Source organism: Pinus tabuliformis, chromosome 8 (assembly GCF_031772625.1).
Source record: "Pinus tabuliformis cultivar Carrire ecotype Pingquan chromosome 8, CPIR1, whole genome shotgun sequence".
NCBI classification, from domain to species: Eukaryota; Viridiplantae; Streptophyta; class Pinopsida; order Pinales; family Pinaceae; genus Pinus; species Pinus tabuliformis.
In genome coordinates this window covers 1,239,853,280-1,239,874,236 of record NC_142294.1, presented here as the reverse complement: position 1 = coordinate 1,239,874,236, position 20,957 = coordinate 1,239,853,280, and positions in this window count along the sequence as shown.

Genomic DNA, 20,957 nt, shown 5'->3' with positions numbered 1-20,957 from the left:
ACTCCTCCCTCTTCCTTGGGTACTTATAAATTCATTGTTTATCCTTCCTAACCTCATAACATGTAGAAAAAATCCCACTAACAACTACTTATTTCATATGACTTGCTCCACCATCAGGCCATATCCCCTTTGTGCTACATGGCCCCTTAAGATTTGTTGTTTATCCCTCTTCCAAATTTATTTTTAGAGAATCAAGATTCTTCGGCTCTCCATTTGTCTTTCATAGCTTTCCATCAGTCAAGTGGAGCCACCTCATATAAAATAAATATCCATACTCATAAACATCGCTCATAAAATTGTATCTATTTATTTATTATTACTAAAATAAAATTGTCTGCAATATTCATTACAACATTATTTTTGAAATTTAAGATTTCGAGACATTACAACCATAATTAAAATAAACATATCTTGAGAAACAAAAAATTAAAGCAACTTGTGATAATAACGGATAGTAAACTATTTTTTTTATGTCCTCTTAAACACACGTAATACTGAAACAAATGTTAGCTAGATAGTTTTTATTAAATGGCTCATTGAAAATCCATCAAATCCCCCAAGAATTCATTACTTGAAATTCATTTCCTCACATATGATAACAAAATAAGAAAAATGTTAACCCTATAAAATCCTTAGCAACATAATTTCATTCAGTATAATTTGAATAATCTTTACTTAGCATTGCAACCTGAGCTAGTGTCATAGGGTGAAATGAAAACCATGCACATTGTGGAAATAAGGTGACATGAATAATCAAATAAGTGTATTGTTGAAACACTAGTCTACCGATATGGAAATATTTGTCTGCAAAAATCAAGCAATATCGAGTGACAAGTCTCGGATGGTCGAATATTTGATTAGAAAACATCATTCAATTACCTTGTCTCATCCGAGACATCCAACTGTGACTTTGTTACATGGATGGGTCAGATCCATGTTTCTGATGCTTGACATGTAGAAAGTGAACCCGCACACTATCATCGCCATTAGTGACTGAGGAAAAAGGGTCTAAAATGTATAGTGGAGGTTGTGAGCTATAATAAAGAGGTCCACATGTTATATGACGTGAGGGATCGAGGTTAATATGAGTTATAAGTATGATTAGAATTAAACATGTCTTGAGTTTGAGTAGGGCTAGGTGGAAATGATGAAATGTCTTAATAGTATCCCAGAAAATTATTTTATTCTCAAAAGGAAGCTATACCACAATGCGATGGGATATTACAAAGAGTCAAAAGTTGTTTAAATGTTGTGGAACCCATAGTGAAATCTCATCCCATCCCTTTATATATAGAGATAATTATTTTTCTTCAGAAATTAAAAAGAGAATGAACCTTCATTAAGAATAACTTTATGCCATTTTACTTATGGAAACTATTTAGGAATGTTCACATAGAAACTGACTATATATAAACTTGGAAGTAGAATTCTTGTTTAATAATGATAAAATGTTATCATTTGATCAAATATTATGTTAGGCCCCTATACTACTAGTGTAACCCCTTATTGTTATTAGTATAACCCACTTATTATATTGATGTACCCATGTAGTGCCCATATTGTTACTATTATGCCACAGAGAAGCCCACCATTGTTACTGTTGTGCCCTACAATATTATTGTTATGTAGGCTTTGATTGTATTGGGACCACTTAGACTCCTATATATAGAAAGGAGGTATTTTCATTTGTATCATCCAAGAATTGTTCATTTATGTAATGTAAAGGAGGTTGCCCCCTCAAAGAGGCTGAATTCTAAGGCGTTGATCTTTCTTTTCTATCTTTTCTTGAGCTGGTTTCATAACATTTGGTATCAGAGCTTTGGATTCTAGGGTTTTGTTGCTCCAAACAGGTCATCGTGGACTTTTCGCTATAACTTTTTTTCTGTGACGTTTCAGAAGTCGCAAAAAAAAAACCCATTTGAGAAGAATTGGCGCTAAACCTTGGGTCCGAATTTCAGATCTTTTTGCACTATATTTTTGGAGATATGATCTGCGGAAGTTGGTCTTTTTTCAGACTCTTGAATTACACTCAAAACAGGTGACCTAGGGAAAATCGTCATAACGTTCTTTCTGAGCATCGGATTGAAATTTCGTAACAAGGTACAGAAAGAGGACGGACTGTAGTTTCTGTTTATATATTTTTTAGAGTCAAAGGTTGAAACAGTGACACGTGGCACTTCATACAAGTTCGCTCTACTGAACTAGTCTATAATCAGGTCACTGCGGGAGATTGTGCATAACGTTTTCTTGGAGAATCCAATTTGGATCAGACTTGTGGCATTGGAAAGAGGACACAGAGGGCTACTACAGGTCACAAGTTCAGAACTTAAAGATCCGAAAGTACAGAGTTACAGTCGTTTCAAGGTAGAGCTCCTAAAATCAAGAAAAAGCAAGATGAGGAAGTTTGATGGCAAGGATCCGGTAAATTGGATACTTCAGATGGAGCAATATTTTGATATACATGGTGTACAACTGTTACAAAAGGTATGTATTGCATCTTCATATTTAGAACCAGATCAATTTTTATGGTACAAAGGGCTTTGTTCTCGTAAAAAACTTGTTACGTGGTCAATTTTCTCGGAGGAAATGATAGCACATTATGAGGATATAAAGAGCAACACCTTCTTTAGAGCAACACCACAACAATTGGAAAGAGTAAAAGGGCTTTGTGACATAATGGAAAGAAAAATTATGGAAACCAGGAAGCATACCCCTCACAACTATAAAGATGGAAGTGTTATTTCTCCCAACCTTCCACAACCTACAAGGGTTACACCACAACAATTGGAAGAAAAAAGAGAAAAAGGGCTTTGTTATAATTGTGATAGCAAATGCACTAAAGGTCATAGGTGTGCTGAGAAGAAATTATTTTACATAGAATATGAAGAGGAGGAAGAAAAGGATCAAGAAACATCAAAAGAAGAGGATATACGCCAGGACACCACCACAGAGAAAAAAGAAATGAATCAGACCATATCTTGTAAAGCATTGGCAAGAATTACCACTCCTCAAACTCTCAAGATAGAAGGACATATCAAGAAGAAAAAGGTGCAAGAAGTGAAAGATCACATCGAGAAAGAAGAAATGAATCCAACCATATCTTGTAATTCAATGGATGAAATTACCACTCCTCAGACTATCAAGATAGAAGGACACATCAAGAACAAAAATGTTCAAGAAGTGAGAGATCACATCGAGCATCAAGAAATGAATCTGACCATATCTTGTAAAGGACTGGAAGAAATTACCACTCCTCAAAAGATAGAAGGAAATATCAAGAAGAAAAAGGTTCAAGTAGAGAAAGATCATATCGAGCATCAACAGCAAGTTCTCCAACTTTTAAAGGATAACGCCACTTCGGTGCAAAATCAAATGAAACAACAGGTAGATCAACATCGTAGTGAAAAATGTTTTGATGTGAGTGATTGGGTATTTTTACTGCTACATCTCAAGCAAGCTATTTATGAGAAGGAAATGTTGGCAATACTACATGCACTTAAAAAATGGCGACATTACCGAATGGGAAGACGCTTCAAGGATGAGGATGTGGAAGCATTGTTTTGTACTATTTATATTATCCAACCAAATTGGATAAACGAAGCAACAGATGAATGGAAGAAGAACGAAGAAGTATGGCCACTTATTCAAAAGTTGCAAAAGATCCCAATTCAAGCAATATTGCCAGAAATTGAAGAGGAAGGAAAATTCATATTGGAACCTGGAGCAGTCACAGAAACAAGAACCCGACAGCTACGAAATCGATCAATTTCATAGTATCTCATCAAGTGGAAGAACTTACCAGCTGAATATTCCACATGGGAGGACAAGAATTTTATATAGAAGCATCAAGAACTACTCAAGCGTTGAGGACAACGCTTTTTGAAGGAGAGGGGCATGTTAGGCCCCTATACTACTAGTGTAACCCCTTATTGTTATTAGTATAACCCACTTATTATATTGATGTACCCATGTAGTGCCCATATTGTTACTATTATGCCACATAGAAGCCCACCATTGTTACTGTTGTGCCATACAATATTATTGTTATGTAGGCTTTGATTGTATTGGGACCACTTAGACTCCTATATATAGAAAGGAGGTATTTTCATTTGTATCATCCAAGAATTGTTCATTTATGTAATGTAAAGGAGGTTGCCCCCTCGAAGAGGCTGAATTCTAAGGCGTTGATCTTTCTTTTCTATCTTTTCTTGAGCTGGTTTCATAACATATTAGCCAAAAAAATAATGTGTAAATTTGAAGGTGCACTAGAGTTTATATTTTTAACTATAGTATATTTTTTGTGCATTTTCTAATTTTATCATTATAATGATATAATTTTAACCCATTTTATTAGTTATTTGAGACTTTCATAATCAATCATATTTTGAGAGATTTTTGGAATAACATTGTGTAATATGTGTGATGTGTCCAAAGTTTTGGATGGTGATTTTGTGGTCCCTAATGATGGATGGAATCACCATCCAAACCATTGGGCATATCACGCACATTACACAATATTATTCTGCTATTTATTTTCTTTTATTACTATTATTATTATATCTAATATGTTAATACTATTAATAACCTAATTACTCCGCGATAATGTTATATTGTCTTTATACTCATTTCTTATTTTATATTAATTATCTAATTTTATTATGAGTAATACTATCATGTTTATTCTATTTATATATTATTGATTACAATTATATAATTAATAATTACTATTACTGTTAAAATCAATTATTATCATTCTTATTATTTTTTGGAGTTAGTTTTCTCTAAATCTTTTTCTTTGATTCCTAGGATTTCTATACCCCACCTTTCCCACCTCTTATATTGCAACACATATGTGTATGGACCTTATCATTATTACGCTCTTAAACATTTGATCTTAAAGGTAAATATCCTTTTAGATTTGAAAACTGAAATGAAAATGATCTATAAATCTCCAAAATCGGATTCTACAAAATTTAATGAAGCAAAACATTATGATTTAAATTTTAAAAAATTAAAGAAAAAACATTTATTATACTAATAACTTATTTTTCTCATTTTTATTTAGTAAAGTGAATAGCAATATGGTATCGCAAAGTAATATTCATTGTTAAAGAAAAACCATCATATCTATTTATAGAGTGAATGACACGTACCTCTAACAATCCATGTGACTTTTCTGCATTTCATTTTTATGTCACATAACTATAACTTAAATTGTTTATAAAAAATTTTGATGAGTAATAATTGAAATAATTATATATTTATTAATTTTTAAAAATATAATTTGTATTTTTAATTATTTAAATTAAGTTAATTGATAATAATTTTTTTCAAAATATAAATATGAATGATTTATCTAATTTTTATACTGCATTGTTTCTATACACAACAAAATGCTTCTCTTAGTATGAGAATGTAAGTTAGAAGAATTGAAAATTAGAGAAATCAGAGAATTTCTCTTCAGTATAGAATAACCAAAATTAGGGATAATCTAAAATCACTTTCAATACACAGACAATGTTGAGGGGCAAAGAACAGAAGGATTCCACTAGAAGTCCAGTGAAGTAGAAAATTCAAAGGAACTTCTCATAAAAAGAAACGAAAAGAGAAATGAACAGAGTGAACCAAAAATTCGATAGAAAAGGTACAGGGTGGAAAGGACAAAATCTAAACCAAAACAAAAGCCTGGCCATGAACGAGGAGGACGAGGAACTCTTCTTTTGCATTCTGTTCAATACGGATTATGTATTGATTAACTTCGATAGAAAAGGTACAGGGTGGAAAGGACAAAACCTAAACCAAAACAAAAGCCTGGCCATGAACGAGGAGGACGAGGAACTCTTCTTTTGCATTCTGTTCAATACGGATTATGTATTGATTAATCATTACTACTGTTAGATCTATCCAATTAAATATTGATTTCTCTAGTGAATTCAGAGCTTTTATCATTTATGCCAGGTCTGTGTTTGATATCCACTTCATATATTTGATGATATGAGAAGCTAATTTTTAATTTTCAATGTTTCAAACATTGAAATTCTTGGTTAGAACTGTATACTTAACACAAAATTCACTGCAACTGTATTAATAATCGGTGTTAACTAGAAATCTTCCGTAAAGGTGCAAAGATACACCTAATGAATGAAAGATTTGGAAAGATCATCTTTAGATGATGATATCTAACTATAGGAATTCATGCCTTGTGTTTTTCTATACAGCTAAATATTTTTAAGCATAATAGACAATGAAATGATTTGGGGAAGGTTGTGTTTTTGGAATTGTAGGTATTGATCTGATGATTCATAGTAAACATTGAGGCTTTTGGATGTTCCTCATTTGAATCCTGTGTTTTAGGGTGACTTGTGAAATAAACTCCATATTTATTTATGACATCTACTTTATGCCTAGTATAAAATACATTGGGTTTTGGAGAGGGAGACAAATATTCACTGGATATCTTTAAACTTGTTTTTATTAGTTTACCATAATGTTAAATCACCAAAATTTATGAACGATGTCTTCTCTTAAAACATTTCTTTTCATTTCAATCTCATATTTATGGCGAGTCTATCACATTGGATAAGCGAAATGAGATGCATGAATGAAAATATTGGTGGGTCAGACAAAATTAGTTGCAATATGAAAAACCTTGTACGCAGGAATATTTTATTGGCTTTCTGCAATGAATTTTTGAGGGATGTGGAATTCATTATGGTTTCGTTTGACAAAATAACGTAGAGGGCACTTTCCTAGATAATATTTTCCTTTTACAACAGTCTGTTCGATTTTGTTTCAGAAGATCCATAATGTCAAATTTGCGACACATGATAGATGTTGTTCTAACAGAGCGAGAAATTGAGTTTCAGAGTAAATGTCTGTTAAGGTGTGAGGTTGTTGATGAGCTAGCTGTTGAAATTAAAATTCTCTTAAATTTGAAAATTTAGTTTCGATTGAGTTTGAATTCTAGTAATTTTATACTGCGAAATTTAAGCTTTAATTATGAAGAATTTACGTTGTTTCCATTAAAATTTAACGTTTTAACTATTTATGTCTGCTACATTTGAGGACTTCGATAATTTCTGACATTGCATTTAGTATTTTGTATTTGATGGTTAAAGTATTTTGCTTTAATGTCAAAATTTAATGTCTTGACCCATTTTATCGACTACATTTGAGGATTTGTCCCATTTCGTATTTTATGTTTGACGATTAAAGTATTTTTCTTTCTTGTCAAAATATTTGATTTCTTATTTTGTGGTCAGACGAGGGGAATTCTCATATTGATTCAACAGTGTTTTGGAAAAATGTTGAAAATAATTTGAAATTATGAACTGGCGTTAGTGCGTGATTTGTAGTTTTGAGCATTGGGCATTTTTTGAGGGATATAATGAAAGAGCTGGAGGGAAGAGGGATAGAGCGAGTGATGGGGGAGAGATAGAGGGATGTGGGAGAGAAAGGGAGGGAGCGGAAGGAAGAGAAGACTCAAAAGAGGGAAGGGGAGAGAGAGGGAGGGAAAAAGAACAACGTAAAGGGAGAAAGGTGGAGAGAGAGAGGGAGTGAGATGGGAAAGATGGAAAGAGAGTGAGGGAGAGAGGAGCAAAGAGAGAGAAGGAGAAATAAAGAACTATATATGTAGTTTGTAATAAAAAAGTAATTGCATTTTTATTTGAGATGATAATGCTAATGTCAATTTTGTCTAGATAGAAATATACTATTAGAGGTGAGAAAAAATATGTAACATAAGACAAAGAAAAGTACTATATCGAGACAGAGGATTTGCAAACAAAAAAAATAGTAACAAAGGGAGATATGACACATGAACATATTTGACACGAGATAAGACCTAAGAAACCTTGTTGAGAGGAAAACCTAGCTGGAAGATGAGGATCCCCTATTCTCCTTCTCTAATAAGAAAATGGTTGTGAGTACAAAGAATTATGGCTTGTGGTCGATGGGCTACTATAGTGCAGAAATCATCTCTGTGCTCTCTATTTCCTATCCCTCTTGGATAATTTTGTACATCCGTGGAACAAATGCACTTTAAATAATGGAACCCCTTTTCTTCCGAGTCACCCGGTTATAATACAACCCGATAGCCTATTAGTGGCTAGGTTTGACTACCTCATCTATTAACGAGAGTTACAATATATACTTTAGAAGACTTTAGTTCATTGTAATAATGTGGCTATTCAATTTTTCATGAATAAGGGGGATTACATAGGATGGTCTCAAATTATTGTGGTGAAATTAGGAAGTTTGAATTCTGAGTCGCATAACTTTCATATACGAACTCTTATTAACACAATTCATTCACCGTTAGAAAGGCCTTTGTGTGTATAATAGGAAAAATATGTGTGATGCTAAAGAGAAATTTTTTTTCCCTTAAAACATTGTAATTTAATGCCTCAAAATTCTTCGATGATGTTTTAGACCCGAATTTGACAAACTGGGTCCTACGAGTAAAAAGCATCCTGTCAGTTGATTCTTCTAATTTTTTCATTTTGAAAGCATCGAGACAGAGAAAAAATTTATAATTATCAAACCCATATAATAAATTGTGGGTATTCCAATCCCTTTCCTCTTATATTAGAGTTATCTTTTCACATTTTCCTTTGATCCCCAAAGGTAGGGTACATACATCAACAACCTTAAAAATTTGGTGGTGATGACATCTATATTCATCCTTTCCAGTTTCAAATCATGAAACTCCTTGGCTCTATTATCAATGTATCTTTCACGTAAATATTGTTTCTCAAATACCTCCTTAAAATGTTTCCATGTTGTTTCCTTTTCATTAATTACATTAGAAATTTTGGTATTCTCCCACCAAATATTTGTGTGTAGTATTCCTAGCTTTTGGGTTGTTACAAGATTGATAAAGATAGAAATATTTTCCTATATTACTCAACCATGCATTTTCTTCACTTTAGAATCTCTTTCAAAAATCGATGGCATCAGTTTCGTAAATTCCCCTTGTAGTTCTTCTACATTGTTCTTTTTTCTCAATGTGTTTGTTCATTTTGTTCACCATTGTCTAATGATTTAGTGCTCACATTTATTATGTCAGTTTCATTTGACAATTCATTTCCTAGATTAGGTGGATCATTTACTTTTAAATCTTCCTTTTGTTCCTTTGGAATCCTTTCCTTAATATTATGATTCTACCCGTTATTTTTTATTGTTTTATCATTAGACCTTTTTAATGTTGTTGCATTCATCCTCTATTTCTCTTCTTATATTTTATATTACTCTACCTACATCCTCAATAGTTGTTTGTTATCTGTTCTATGCTTATTTATTTCTAGTTTGCATCCTTTTAATAGTTTCTTAAAGGACTTACTACATATCTTCGATATCTTGATTCCTAGAGATTAGTATTTCAATAGATATCCCTTTTCATGATTCTTTACATTTATGATGTTCACTCCCTTCATGGCTTCACTATAGAGCCTCTCCTTCTTTGTCCTCAACCATTTAACATGTAAGAGTTGAAATAAAATTTATTAGTTATTATATTTTTATTATATTTGTTTCTAATACCTCTCTTGATAACTCTCCTAATTTTTATTTTTTTTTGTTTTAACACAAGATATAACTTAGCTTATGAGTTGTCCTTATCTAAGTTTATTATTGACTATAGGTTGACTTTTGTTACCTTATAAATTTTGATAGAGAATTCACTCTACCATGTTATTTGGTGACCCATTGAGCCACAATGGGGAAGATTATATGTTAGCCCCACCCTCATATGGCTTTCCCCTTCCCTCAATTGATTTCAACAACGTTTTATGTTCTACAAGGGGGATATGTGTTCAGTGTAGTGTCTCACATGACACTTGGGTTTAGTTTATGCTTACTTATCACTATGTTCATGTACTCAAACTATATTTTGGCTCTTAAATAATTAACTAATAGTGATTGCCCTTCTTGTCCTAAATGTAATGTTTTCTATGGGCTTAATAGAAACCTTTTCTGTCATTTTGAACAAAGGTGATCTGAAGCTTAGAAATAGGTAATTGAAATGTGGAAAATGGATTGGCTTCTTAGGTAAGCACATTTTGAAATTAGGGTTTGAACATATCCTTTCTGAGTTATGGTTCTAGAGTTTTCATTACTATTGTCCCAATTTTCTTTTTGACTCTTTGAATTGTTTTCCTTCATTCCGTTACTAATTTCATACAATCCATTTCCTTCATTTTATTTTTAGCTTTCCCCATTCCCTCTTATGCATCCCAAATCTCAGATTGCAATCAACTGAGATTACCCACATCAAGTTTTATTCTTTCTATGAAATGTAAAATTGGATTAACATTATCTTTCCTGCACTATGTAGAGGATTTGAAAGGAATGGGAAACAACGTAGGTAATAACTACTTTTGTTTGCTATCAATTTTTGTTTTTCACTTTCTTTTCATTTTTCTAAGATATTAAATTCTTCTTAGCATGGTTTGGGCGGGAGGTTTGTTATTTGGAGGTGAGTTTCTGATAATGCTAAGATACAAACTAAGGAGGAGATGTATGTCATCCCATGGATGTAATTCCAAAATACTTTCCCTTAGTATGATGATGAGATGATGATAAATTCCTTCCCTTGCTTGGTTTTTCACCTGTCTCCTTGCATGGCTTCTATTTTCACTTATTGTAAATGGACTCATTTTCAACTATCTCTAGTTTTTATGGTTATTGGGTCTCCGCAAAGCATTTTTTGTTTGTAACGAAATACCTCGGAGAGAGTTAACACATTAGGACCCCATTCTTCATACTTATAATATTATTTATTTGTTCTCTTGGAGAAATTGAAAGACATCATTTAGTTTAATATTGTTTTATGGCTATTTACTAATGGGTTCTTTTGTGATTCCATTTAGCAATGGAGAGGGTAAGGGTATCATACCATAGTCATATAATTCTTCCAATATGTAATATTGATTCTATTTACAGTGCTCTAAATGTGTATGACTTCTAATATAAAACATATGCATTGTTTATTATTCACCACACTTTTGAGTTTGGGATCTTATTTGAGTTTTAGTCCCTCCCCCGCTCCCACCAGATATTGATAATAAAAATAAATTTAGGGCTGTCTTTAAGGAACCGTGGCCATGTTTTTCTCACATTAGGAATGTGGTTTTCCTTTTCCATTGTGGCTAAAACTCTAGGAATGCACAAAAATTGTTTTTTTTTGTTTTTTTTTTGCTTTTGGAGTGAATAGTTACATACTAGTTTTATCCTTGTAGCCTCTTTCATTATTTATCGATGCAACATTCCTCATAAGGCATCCCACCTTTCCTAAGAATATCATGCTTCTAGGTTGTAACTTGCCCTTTATTTGGTGTGCTCGAGGATTTACTTTTATTGTTGGACTTGACATGGTCTAAATAGGTTCTTGTAGGAAACATCATAGGTTTTACATTTATCCTTAGCTTCCATTCATAAATGTTATTACCATTAGTTCCCTTGTTTTATGATATTCAAGAAACAACATTGAGTTTATCCTATGTTATAGTTTTGGCATATAATCTTCTCAATACGTTTGTCACTTATATATATAATTTAATCTAATACCTCACATTTGTGTTAAGTCTAGGAGGATGTGCAGTCCTTCCATATGTAACATTCTAGGCCCAGCATATTCTTTCTAGACAAGCAATGAAGGAAGAATTAGAAGTTTATCGACATTCAAGTGGTTTTCCTTTGGGCCTGTCTAGGTATTTCTTAATATCCAAGACATAAATCTAATTTATTTTTACAGTGTATATTTTCTTTAACCCTTCCCATCAACCATTCAAATTCCCACCAATCTAGTGAACAACCATTTAGCTTTAAAATTTATCCATATTTCTATTAACCTTGAAAACATGTAGACAATAAGATTGATATGACATACTTGGGTGGGATAATAACCTTCTCTTAAAGGTTATAATGGTTGGCAATAAAGCCTACAAGATATCCATTTCTATCAATTTGCTTAAAAAGGAAATAACATTGTAAGCAGCCTTATTTTATGAACTTGTGCATGATTTAATATATCTTACATGTAACATCAATAGTAATGAATTGAAATCACTACTTGAACACATGCATTAAGGACTAGATGAACCAACAACCATATGGATGATACAAATTTATGGGTGATGTTCCACTTGTCTATAGTAGATTGATAAGACAAATCTCTTTAGTAACATGCCCCTAAGCCTTGGGTTGTGATTTTATAGAGATGAGTTCCTCATGCCTATTTTAGATATGTGGATTTTCACTTTCAAGTATTAGATGGTGGTATTCACAGATCAAACTCAACCTTTCACTTATTCTCTCACAACATGAGACTCCTCTCTCTTCCTCGGGTACTTATAAATTCATCATTGATCCTTCATAGCCTCATAACATGTGGAAAATATCCCACTAACAACAATTTATTTCCTAGGACATGTTCCACCATAAGGCCATATCCCCTTTGTGCTACATGCCCCTTTAAGATATGTTGTTTATCCCTCTTCCAAATTTATTTTTAGAGAGTAAAAATTCTTTGACTCTCCATTTTCCTTTCATAGCTTGTCATCAGTCAAGCAGAGACACCTCATATAAAATCAAAATCCATACTCATTAACATCACTCATTAAATTGTATCTATTTATTTATTATTAATAAAATAAATTTGTTTAAAATATTTATTACAATATTATTTTTGAAATTTAAAATTTCGAGACCTTTCAACCATAATTAAAATAAACATATCTTCAGAAACCAAAAGTTAAAGAAACTTGTGATAGTAATGGATAGAATGCTATTTTTGTTAAGCAATCTCAAACACTTGTAATACCGAATCAAATGTTAGCTAGATAATTTTTATTGAATAGCTCATTGAAAAACCTCATTACTTGAAATTACTTTCCTCACGTATGATAACAAAATAAGAAAAATATAAAACCTATAAAATCCTTAGCAACATAAATTAATCCAATATAATTTGACTAATCTTTATTTACCATTGCAGCCTTAGCTAATGTCATAGGGTGAATTGAAAGCCATGCACCTTGTGAAAATAAGGTGACATGAATAATCAAATAAGTGTATTGCTGAAAGACTAGTCTACCGATATGGAAATATTTGTCTGCAAAAATCAAGCAACGTCAAATGACAAGTATGGATGGTAGTCAATCTCACCAATGTTGTAGTGATTAAAAAACACCTTTCAATTAGCTTGTCTCATTTGAGACATCCTATTGTGACTTCGTTACATGGATGGCTAACCATGTTTATGATACTTGACATGTAGAAAGTGAACCCACACATTGTGTTCACCATTAGCGACTCAGGAAAAAAGGTCTAAAATGTATCGTGGAGGTTGTGGGCTATAATAAAGACGTCCACATGTCATATGCTGTGAAGGATCGAGGTTAATATGAGTTATACATATGATTAACATTAAACATGTCTCTAGTTTTAGTACGGCTAGGTGGAAATGATGAAATGTCTTAAATAATCCCCGAACACATTATTTTTTTCTCAAGCGGAAGCCATACCACATTGCGATGGGATATTATAGAGACTCAAAATTTGTTTAAATTTTGTGGAACCCATAGTGAAATCTCATCTTCTTATAGATAGAGAGAATTATTGTTTTTCAAAAATTAAAAGAGAATGAATATTCATCCAAGAATGTCTCTATACCATTTTACTTATGGAAACCATCTAGAAACATTTAGAGGGGAAAAATGACTCTATATGAACTCGGAACTTCCGAACACTTGTTTAAGAGGAAAGTTCACTTCACTCGATTAAATATAAGCCAAAAAGAAACTAATGTGTAAATTTTAAGGTGCACTAGAGTTTATATCTCTAATTACATTATATCTTTTCTACATTTTCTAATTTTATCATTATGATAATATGATTTTAAGTCATTTTATTAGTTATTGGAGACTTTCATAGTTAATCATATTGTTAGATATTTCCGGAATAACATTGTGTAATATGTGTGATCTGTCCAATGTGTCCAACGTTTCGCATGATGATTCTGTGGTCCTGATGATGGATGGAGACACCATCCAAACCATGTTGAGTTTGTGGTCCCTAATGATGGATGGAGTCAACATCCAAAAAATGGTGACTCTGTGGTCCGTGATAATGGATGGCATCACCATCCAAAACATTGGACATATCACGCATATGACACAGTTATTTCCTTTTATTACTATTATTATCATATCTAATATGTTAATACTATTAATCACCTTATTATTCTACTCACTTATTATTTTATGTTAATTATCTAATTTTATTATGAGTACTCCTATCATCTCTATTCTATTTATATGTTATTCATTACAATTATACAATTAATTATTAGTATTACTATTAAAATAAACTATTATTCTTATTTTCCTTTTTTTAGTTAGTTTCTCAGAGTCTTTTTCTTTGATTCCTAGGATTTCTATACCCAACCTTTCCCACATCTTATCTTGCAACACGTGTATGGACCTTACCACTCTTATGCTCTTAAACATTTGATCTTAAAGATAGATCTCTTTTTAGATGTGAGAAATCAAGCGAAAATGATCTATAAATCTCCAAAATCAGATTCTACAAAATTTAATGAAAAAAATATCAAAAACATTATAGATTTTCTTCACTTTTTTTTGTTGATAGATTTTGTTTTATAGCAGAATATAAGGGGCGGAGATGAAACTTGATATAAGAGGATCATTGATTGTTACTTTGGAGATATGATACTAAAGTGTTGGGTACTAGAGCTGATGACAAGTGAGATCAAAGCATCGCTCCCTCTGTCACTTTTGCATCTCATCATGAGTAATATCTCATACAATGGGTGAGGTCGCGAGGAACACCACCAAGGCTGTTTAAGGTCAGCAATCGATACCCATTAGTGCGGTTTATTTTTAATATTATTTGTTACTCTCTTGAAGGATTTTTTGAATTGGTTATTTCAGATTCCAAAACTTTTATTGTTTATGTTAGGTCAGTGTTTGAGATCAACATCATACCAGGTTTGATGGTTTGCGAAGTTGATTTTTAATATTCAATGTTTCAGAAATTGAAATTTCTAGGTATAACTGTATTAATTTGGGCTAAATCTGAATGGTCTCTTACTACTACAGTGATCAGTATTGAATGGGATAGGTATTAGACATAATACTGATTAATCAATACATTGCCCTCCATCTTTACGGCGAGTATTTTGGCTACCAGTTAAGTACCTCTATTCCAGTTCTGGTTCGCTCAGTTAATTTCGCTTTGTGTAGCGTTTGACTAGAAGTTCCTCTGAATTTTCTGGCCCACCAGGCTTCTGGTGGAATTCTCTATTTTGGCCCTGTTGAAATCTAATTTCAACGCTGCCGTACGCTATCAACCAAAACCGCCTGCAAAACCACAAAACCACCCAGAAGCATATCGCACCGCTTTTCCGGAAAAGTTGTTTCCGTATTCTTGGCTCCGATGCGATTTGGTGAAGACGTGTGGATCTCACCTGACATCAGCCAACGTAATTTATCAGAAGATAAAGTTCAGCACTTGTTGGTCTTCCGATATTGCCCTCCACTGTCGGATGTGCTCCACCTTCTTCAACCGTTGATTGCCCGCAGCTGCTCCAAACCTGCATACGGCAAATATTAAATTCATAGCGTGGAGTAAATCTAAGTTTTGTTGACCATACGTTTAATCAATGAAATGTCATAGTGGTAGGTAGTGTATTGAAGTTTTCACATATTGCACGTAAGTCTTTTTTTATGGAGGTATGGGCGCATATGCTCATTAATTAAGTTTCGTATGGGATATGGGCACGTTTTAATATTTTTTTATATTTACATACGGCATGTATTGAGTGTAAAAAAAACGTATGTAATAAGTCTTTTATGTTTTGAGTGTTGACTTTTTTTTTGTAAGTGTTGCACACGGGAGGAAAAGAACTTATTTTTCACAGCAGTGTAAAAGAATGATGGCGCAGTAAAAAGGAATACACACAGCAGTGTGTAAAAAGATAGAACCAGGTGATGTAATTTTTGGTGTAGGGAAAAACCATGTGTGGTTTTGCACAACAGTGCATAAAGGAAATGGTGGAGCGATTTTTGTAAACCTGTGTTATTTTTATTTACAGCAGTAAACTTATGTAAACTTTTATTACAGCAGTAAGTTGTTGTTTTTCACAGCAGTGAATATAAAAGGGATTTTACAGTGGTAAATCTTTGCATCAGGTTTTAATGAATAGAATGTTTTTAATGGTGGTGAAATACTCTGTTTCTTCATGAAATTTTTTTTTAAGCTGTCTGTGCACAAAAATCCTGTGGAGGTAAAACAGAGCATTGCCTCTGTGTTTAGTTTGAATCTTGGTTTTGGTATTTTCCCCATCCAAAAATACCCAATAGTGGTATCAGAGCAGGACCAGGCTCTTTAAGGAAGTTAAAGAAGCTGAAGGGAGAAGGTTGTTGCTGCAGCAAAACTTCTCAGGCAGACAGAAGACTCAGACAACAAAGGGTTCAGGTATTTCTCAAAGATTTTTCTTTGTGTTGCTGCTGAAAGAGACAGTCAGTTTTTTTTAAAATACACAGTCAAGGAATGGCCAGCACAAGCACTGGTATGGGTATGTTTAATACCCAGCTCCCACAGTTTAATGGGAAGAATTATGACTACTGGTCTATAACTATGAGAGCCTTGTTTGCTTCTCAAGATTTATGGGAAATAGTTGAGGAAGGTTTTGAAGAACCAGCAGATGAAACTGAGTTCAATGCATTAACTCAGGGAGAGAGAGATCTCCTGAAGAGCAATAGGAAGAAGGATGCAAAAGCCATTTTATTGTTGCATCTAGCAGTAGACCAGAGTGTATTTCCAAGGATAGCAGCAGCTAAAACATCAAATGAAGCATGGCAAACCCTCAAGACAGTCTATCAAGGCATGGAGAGAGTGAAGACAACAAAATTGCAAATGCTGAGAAAGGATTTTGAAAATTTGAACATGAAGGAGTCAGACAACATTGAATCATTCTTCACTCATGTGATTGGTGTAATCACACAAATGAGAACTCATGGAGAAACCATTGAAGATAGAAGGATAGTGGAGAAAATATTGAGGGTCTTACCCTCAAGGTTTGATGCCATAGTCACCACCATTGAAGAGACAAAGGATCTCTCAAGCTATTCAGTTGATGAGCTACATGCATCACTGATAACACATGAGCAGAGGTTGAGTAGGAATGAAAACTCATCTCTTGAGCAAGCCTTCAAGACCCAGATGTCCTTTGGAAGAGGAAGAGGTCAAGGCAGAGGAAACAGAAGAGGAAGAGGCAGAAGCCAGAACAGAGGTGGAAGGAACAGCCCATCAAATGCACAAGGAAGAGGCAGCAATCCAAATCAGAACCAAGGCCAAGGCAGCAGCCAACAAAGAGAACAGTTTCATGCTCAAGGACAAAGGTATGATAAATCTAATGTTCAATGCTATTATTGCAAAAAGTATGGACATTATGCTAGTGATTGTAGAAAGAAACAGCATGATAAGAACAACAGACAAAATGCAAATGTTACAAGAGAAAACAGCAGTCAAGACAATGTCCTGTTAGCTTGTAACATGGCTGAAACACATAGTGAGGACATATGGTTTTTAGACTCAGGTTGCAGCAACCATATGACAGGAAACATTGCCCTCTTCTCAGCCTTAAATCAGAATTTGAAATCAGAGGTCACACTAGGAACTAATTGTAAAGTGTCTGTTATGGGAAAAGGGGAGATAAAAATATTTACAAAACAAGGAGAAAGGAAAACCATAGCAGATGTCTACTATGTCCCCGGAATGAGATGTAACCTATTGAGTGTTGGACAGCTTATTCAAAAGGGTTACAATGTTTACTTTGTAAATGATGTGTGCACCATCATGGACATACCACCCAGCAAAAGATGCATTGCTGAAGTAAAGATGACAAGGAACAGGATGTTCCCTCTTCGGATCAGGGCAGACTTGAAGAACAAGAAGGAAATGGCAGCAGTCACCCAAGAGGCCTTCCAAAGCGTGCCAAAGGATGAGAACTGGTTATGGCACTTGAGATTCGGGCATCTAAATTTTGGAGGTCTAAATTTGTTGAGTAGGAAAGGAATGGTAAAAGGATTACCATTGATAGAGAAACCGGACAGCCTATGTGAAGGCTGCATTTTGGGAAAACAACATAGAGAAAGTTTTCCATCAGGGAAGAGCATAAGGGCAAAGGGACCCTTAGAGATTATCCACTCAGATTTGTGTGGACCAATGCAAGCTCCATCATTAGCTGGCAGCCTATATTTTTTAACATTCATTGATGACTGTACAAGAAAGACTTGGATATATTTCCTCAAGAACAAAAGTGAAGTCTTTCAGAAATTCCAAAATTTCAAAGCACTTGTTGAAAACCAAAGCGGGCTGCACATTAAAGTTTTGAGAACTGATAGAGGAGGTGAGTATATCTCCAAGGAATTCCTAATATTTTGTAGAGAAAATGGAATTCATAAACAGTTTACAGCAAGGTACACTCCGCAGCAAAATGGAGTTGCTGAAAGGAAGAACAGGACCATCATGGATATGGCAAGGAGCATGTTGAAGGCAAAGCATTTGCCAAATGAGTATTGGGCTGAAGCTGTACATTGTGCAGTGTATATTTTGAACAGGTGTCCTACAAAAGCAGTCTTGAACAAAGTGCCGGAAGAGGCATGGAGTGGGAGAAAGCAAGGAGTCACCCACATGAGAGTTTTTGGGTGTGTGGCCTATGCACACATTCCGGATCAGCTAAGGAGGAAGTTGGACAGAAAAGGGGAGAAATGTCTTTTCATTGGATACAGTGAGGAATCCAAAGCCTACAGGCTGTATATCCCATCTACCAAGAAATTTTTTGTAAGCAGGGATGTTCAATTCATTGAGGAAGAAGCTTGGGATGGAAGCATAGAGAAAACAGTGAATGTCAAGAACTGTTTGTCTCATGATGAAGATGAAGAGGAGGTGGCTGAAATGCATCCCCAAACAGCAGCACCAACACAAGGATAGCAAGGGACACCATTGAGGATAAATGAGAGTGCTTCTCCAAGCACACCACAAGGAGGAAATTCAAGTGCATCATCAAGCACTTGCACACCAAGTGAACGAGGTAAGAAGTTTAGAAATCTAAGTGAAATTTATGAAGAAGGAATGAATTCCTTATTTGCCTTGTTTTGTCATGTTGATGATCCTATTCATTTCGAAGATGCAATCAAAGATAGGAAATGGATGGAAGCTATGGATGAGGAGATGAATGTCATAGAGAGAAACAAAACATGGGATTTGGTTGAGTTACCAAAAGGCAAAGAAGTCATTGGTGTGAAATGGGTCTACAAGACCAAGAGCAATGCTGAAGGCAAGATAGAAAGGCACAAGGCAAGGCTGGTTGTCAAGGGGTACACGCAGTAGTATGGGAGAGATTATGAGGAGACTTTCGCCCCGGTTGCAAGAATGGAAACCGTGAGAGCAGTGCTGTCCATAGCAGCACAAAACAAATGGAAAGTCTACCAAATGGATGTGAAATCAGCATTCCTAAATGGAGTGTTAATGGAAGAGGTCTATGTGGAACAGCCTCTCGGATATGAGAAGAAAGGTGAAGAGCACAAAGTGTGCAAATTGAAGAAAGATCTTTATGGGCTGAAGCAAGCGCCAAGAGCATGGTACAACAGGATAGATTCATATCTATTAGATAATGAATTTGACAAATGTGAAGGAGAACCCACAGTCTACATCAAAGAAAAGGATGGTAAGATTTTGATTGTGGTCTTATATGTTGATGATGTTATTTTCACAGGTAATGATGATCAGCTCATTAAGAATTTTAAATCAGTCATGAAGGATGAATTTGAAATGACTGATATGGGTTTCTTGAGATACTTCTTAGGCATAGAAGTAGAGCAAAATGAAAAAGGAATTTTTATATCTCAAGCAAGATATGTAAATCAAATTTTAAGCAGATTTAAGATGGAAGAATGCAAGGCAGCAATCACTCCCACAGTGATGGGATTAAAGCTCAGCAGAGAGGACAACAGCAAGGATTTTGATCCTAGCTTGTATAAAAGCATTGTGGGCAGCCTTATGTATTTAACAACAACTAGGCCTGATTTAATGTATGCTGTTAGTTTGATTTCCAGGTTCATGGAGAGACCGAAGGAGGCACATTGGCAGGCAGCAAAGAGAATTTTGAGGTATGTCAAAGGCACTAAAATGTTTGGAATTCTATATCATGCCTCAGAAAATTCAGATTTGGTTGGCTACACAGATAGCGATTGGGCTGGAAGTGTAGATGATCGGAAGAGCACTTCCGGTTATGTTTTTAATATGGGTTCAGGAGCCATCTCATGGGCTTCTAAGAAGCAGTCCATTGTAGCATTGTCTACAGCAGAGGCTGAATATGTGGCAGCTACAGCAGCAGCATGTCAAGCAGTGTGGATGAGAAGAATGTTGAGAAGCTTAGGCCAAGAGCAGGCAAAAGTGACAGTGATCTTTTGTGACAATAGCTCAGCTATTGCATTGTCAAAGAATTCAGTGTTTCATAAAAGAACGAAACACATTGATACAAGGTTTCATTACATCAGAGAATTGGTGAACAATGGAGAAATTGTCCTAGAACATTGCAGGACTCAAGAACAGGTAGCAGACATCTTGACAAAGCCACTGGATCAGAAGAGCTTTGAATTTTTGAGGAAGTGTCTCGGTATGACCGAATACCTAGCTGTTGAAATTAAAGGGGAGTGTTGAAATCTAATTTCAACGCTGCCGTACGCTATCAACCAAAACCGCCTGCAAAACCACAAAACCACCCAGAAGCATATCGCACCGCTTTTCCGGAAAAGTTGTTTCCGTATTCTTGGCTCTGATGCGATTTGGTGAAGACGCGTGGATCTCACCTGACATCAGCCAACGTAATTTATCGGAAGATAAAGTTCAGCACTTGTTGGTCTTCCGAT